Here is a 4,732-nt window from a genome sequence, read left to right on the forward strand (position 1 = left end):
AAAGGGACAAACTTAGTGAATTGCTAATCACTGTTCCTCAGAAATCACCAAGAGCTGTGGCAGCTCCAGAGGGCAAGGGAGGGGGAGAAGAGAAGGTGAAATTCTACCCTGAGCTTGGCAGGGCTGAGCAATTAAAGCCCAGTCAATCCAGGAGCAGTCCTCTGGGAAATAATGCAGCAAGTGAACGGAGCAAAGAAAAATCTTTCAAAAAAAAGGAAATGATGAATGGTGGCAGGTGGCCTGGTGCAGCTCTTCTCAAGGTGATAGGAGCAGTGCAAAGTGAATTCCTGAAAGTTAAGCTTTGAACCCTGTGTTGTGATTTGGGTCTCCATGTTGTTCTCTGGGCAATTCAGAAGGGCAGTATAGGGGGAAGCTTTACATGGATATATCTGCAAGGCACTTCTGATTTTTTGTTGTAGGAAGTGAGTCCAGTGAGGGGAAGGCAAATTCTATTTGGAAGTTAATCAGATGTTTAAATGTTAGTAGTACTAAATATCATAATGATATATACTGTGTAAACTCATACCATTAGCACTGTGTCATTTAGGATCTAAATGAATAGAGGAAAAAAAAGAATGCAGAATTCAAGGGACAAAACAAGTAAGGTAAGGGTTTAAAGTGTATTTTGATTTCTTACTGCCCATTTTTCAAATGTTTGCCTGATGTTATTTCATCCTAAATCATCTGCTTTACACAGCAAGGGCTATGTTTCAATTGGAGTCTTCCTCTAAGTAACACAAGATTTCTGCCCTGAACCCCAGAAACCTTACCAGCTTAAACACTGCCAAAATCTGGCATGTCTTTGCAGGGAATATAAGCTTTGTCAAGCTTTTGCCAAAATTTTTTTACTGAAATGCTAATTTCTGGTTATCTATGACTGAGAATACATTTATGGTTAGATCCATACCACAGTGAGTTGGATTAAAGCTGTAAGTAGGTGTCAAGTTTGTTTTTAAGCTGGATCAAATTTTGGAATAGGATTTGGGCTTATTTGTACCATTGCAGGCATGGTGGTCCCAGGGAGAGGGATCAAGAAGGTACCTTGGAGGGGACAGGGTATTATTGCCCCAAAGGCAGCAGCAAGGACCCTCAGTTACCACTGTGTGAAGTGCTTTTAGGATTCATCATGTTGATAAGTCAGACAGGCCAGAAAACAATTTTAGTTTGCTCGTCTTTCACTTTTTGCTCTTGCAGGGTTTTAGCATTTTATTTCTTTTTCTTTTTTTTTTTTTTTTTTTTTCTGGGAAGCAAGGGTATGTAGGGAAAAAGGAAGGGGAGCTGAGATTTTTTAGGGATTTTTAAAATTTTTGTCCATCGATGTGGCTCTGAATGGCTGTGATTCAAATGCAGTGATACAGCAAATGTAACAAAGGAGGAGATACCAGGAAAGCTGGATAGCTGGAAAATAAGAGTGGGGAAAGTAATAAAAATGAGGATCAGATTGGAAAAAGAATGTAAAATACTTGATGTGAGGACAGAGTGCTTGGGAAGGGTGGAAAGACAGAGAGCTCAGAGATTTCTAGCAGGTGTTGAGTCTGATGCACACATCCTTTGCACAACAGCGAGTGGCTAGGCAGGGAGAATACAAAGAAGCATGACTGACATAAGCACAGTCACCATGCCAATGAGCACAAGTGGCTGTATATATTAATAGGCCAGAGGGAAGATGTGAATGCAACAGGAGTGCAAGCTACTGAAGGTGAGCTCTATCATCAGCAATATGTGGAAGCAGGGTGAGAAATTGACATTGATTGCACTGCTTGCTCTCTGGGGAAAGAGGACTGTTCAGGTACTTTGGAAATGTGCCTCCCAAAGACAACCTGGCTATTCTGAGGTTGGAGCAGGGGATGGTGATAGTGGGACTAGGTAATGTGAAGCTAACAGTGCAAAATTACCCAGTGGAGCTGAGCCTCTGCAGCAGCTGGGGACAGATGTTATATCATCAGGATGGCCTTTATTGGCTGGGGTTAGAGAGCAGCCTGCAGCCAAGGACTCCAGAGCTCCAGCTGCTCTCCAGGGCACCACAGCAGGGTGCCCCTTCCCCTGGTGGACAGACCTGGGCTGCTGTGTCCCCTGAAGGGGCCGAGCCCAGACAGCCAGTCTCAGTTCATATGACACAGTTCAGGCTTCCAGAATTTTGACTCCCTGCTTTGTGCTTTCCTTTATTTCTAAAACATAGGGTCAGATAGGAATGCACTCCCTATTTCCTGTCCTGATCTGAATGCTTTGGTATCCTTTCTCACCTCTCTGGCAGAGTAGCTGTTCTCTGCCTGTGGATTATCCTGGCCCTGTCACCTTCTCAGTGTGTTAATCACTGAGCACAGTAAACATGCAAACAATCTGGGATCTTTTAACACTGGTGAGAGTTATTCTTGATTGACAACTGGGCCCCCACTGGCACATTGGTTTTCATGGTATGAAGGTGAATGGATCTGTAGATAAACGGAGTTTTCATAAATGCTTCAGGAGCTGTTGTGTGTCTTCTGCATGTACTCACACTGAACTTCTTGCTCCACATGGGAGACCACTTTGCTCTCTGAATGTGGATGGTTTCTGCTTTGACCGTGGCTCTTCATTTATTGCTGTGGCTTCTCATCACTTCCCTCCAGCATTAGAGCTACCTTCTACAGAATTCTCTCCTGCTCAATAAGCAGACTCCCAGTTTTGTTCTTCATGCCTGTGCCATTTCTTTGCTTTGTGGAATATTGGCAAGCCATTTGCCTATTGAGTATGTACTTGAAGTATCTCACCTAATTTCATCTATTTTATTCTGTCCTTCTACCTGCCAGTGGCTGCTCCTGGTTGAGAAAAATCTGCCTTGTAGTTTTTTTTCTCCCCCAGTCAGGTTTCCAGACCTTTTATTTCCTTACAAAGAGCTCTCTGTTGTGTTTGCACACATATTACATGGCACCTGGTAGTTGTAGCAAATCTGGCAGGTGCAAATATGAAAACTAAACAGTTTCTGAGATATTTAAGAGCAAACCCAGAAATTTGTCTACTTTTAATATTTGTGTTTCTTTGAGGGAGTTCCTTTCTTATGTTACAAATACCTGAAGAAATCCTTGTCTGAATTTTTAGTTGTTCATTTCTTAGCAGGTTTCTACACGTCTTTGTGATTCCAATCTTCATTCTCTTTTTCTTGTAGAGTTGGATAAGGAAAACTTGCAGGAATGTGCTAAAATGCATGCAAAAAAACAAAAAAAAAGAAGTTGTGATATATACTAGCGTAATAGCAAGTAGTGAAGAGGGAATTTAGTAGGCTGGAGGAGTTTTCTAAAGCCCTACTCAACATTTAATTTTATGATTCTTAATGACAAATGGTGATTGTGAATATTCATGAATTTTTCCCTGGGTTAATGTCATAACCTTTGCAGTAAAAAGGCTGTTTTCACCGGTAATAACTACCTTTCAATTTATTTATGCTTGTTTTTTTCTTTTTTTACAGAAATAGACCTCAAATTAACATTCAAAATGCGGGAAAGTAATTTTGCATGTTTGTTTGCTGGGGGAGGGGACAATGTATTTTATTAGTCATATCATGTTGTGTCTTTATTGAGACAATGCAGTTCCTTACTTTCAAACTCTTGAATTTTTATCTCGGCATTATTAGAGTGCTGGAAAAGATGTCTCAATTCAGCTTTACTGAAGAGACAACTCAGCGTGTAGTATGAAGAATTTGTTTGTCTTTTTAAGCATGAAAAATTTGCCTTTCTTTTTTTTCCCAGTTGTTCTAAGCATTCATTTAGTATTTGATCAGTAATTACCTTATATCCTTTCCCGTGGACAGTATTCCCTCTTCTCCTTCCTTTTTCCTGCCTATGATTATATTTGGTGCCTTGCAGTCATTATGTCTTACTCTGCTGCACTGAACTGGATGTGCCCTTTATCTGTCCATAAGCCTAATTTATTCAAATCATTTTAAATTTGCTTGCTCTGTGCACGATTTTATACTTACGTGCTATCAGCAAAAAATTCCACTTTAAAAATTATATCCCCTGCGGGCCATTTATATAAAAGTTGAATAAAAACGGGTAGGGTGCTTAAATTTGGGAGTACTGCCTTGTTCTTGTCCCTCTAGTCACCCTGAACTGTGCTGTTTTGCTGACACCTTGCTTCTTGTCCCACAGATAATTTTGAAGGCATTTGCTGTTGTGCTTTTCCTGTGCTGTGCTTTACCGATTCTACAGAACAATTTCTCTGTCGGGTGCAGCACCAAATGAATCTCTTCCATCTGGATAAATTATGCTCGTCACTTCACTCTCGACTCTCTGTTGAGAAATGTAATGAGAGAACTTAAAGCCCACTTGACAGACATGACATGAATCTGGCTGCCTCTCCTTCCCCGTCTGGCCATTTCTACATGTTACGTAACCCCATCCCATGTTAATGTTTCCAATATCCCTTCTGGGCTGCAACTGGGATTACTGGTGAATGGATTCCTAAATCCTCCCTTGACTTAAAAAAGAAAAAATTCTGTTTTGTTTTGGTTTTAGATACTATTAGTTTTAAAAGGTAAAGTTGGAGTAGTTACTTTTTAGGTACCTCCAGATATACCATCCTCAGGAAATTATCAAGCAGTATTACTAAAGGTTTGCCAATTTCCCTTGCTATTTCCTTCCAAATTCAGAGATGCAGTTAATCTAAGTCTCAGGTCCTGTCAACTTTTAATAGTTCTAATTAACTAACTACCTGTCCAGATTGGATGATAAAGCCTTTTAACATTTCATTTTTT

General features: G+C 40.5%; 1 long non-coding RNA gene across 1 annotated transcript; it reads right to left on the reverse strand.

Annotated features, from left to right (window-relative positions):
- Positions 1-1,157: 1,157 nt before the first annotated feature.
- LOC147653088 (uncharacterized) lies at positions 1,158-4,268 on the reverse strand. Its single transcript, XR_015286648.1, has 2 exons — positions 4,177-4,268; positions 1,158-3,175 (listed from the first exon to the last, which is right to left on the reverse strand). It is a non-coding gene; the product is annotated as an uncharacterized LOC147653088 (long non-coding RNA).
- Positions 4,269-4,732: the final 464 nt, after the last annotated feature.

Source organism: Cyanistes caeruleus, chromosome 5, assembly GCF_971803275.1.
Source record: "Cyanistes caeruleus chromosome 5, bCyaCae1.hap1.1, whole genome shotgun sequence".
NCBI classification, from domain to species: domain Eukaryota; kingdom Metazoa; phylum Chordata; class Aves; order Passeriformes; family Paridae; genus Cyanistes; species Cyanistes caeruleus.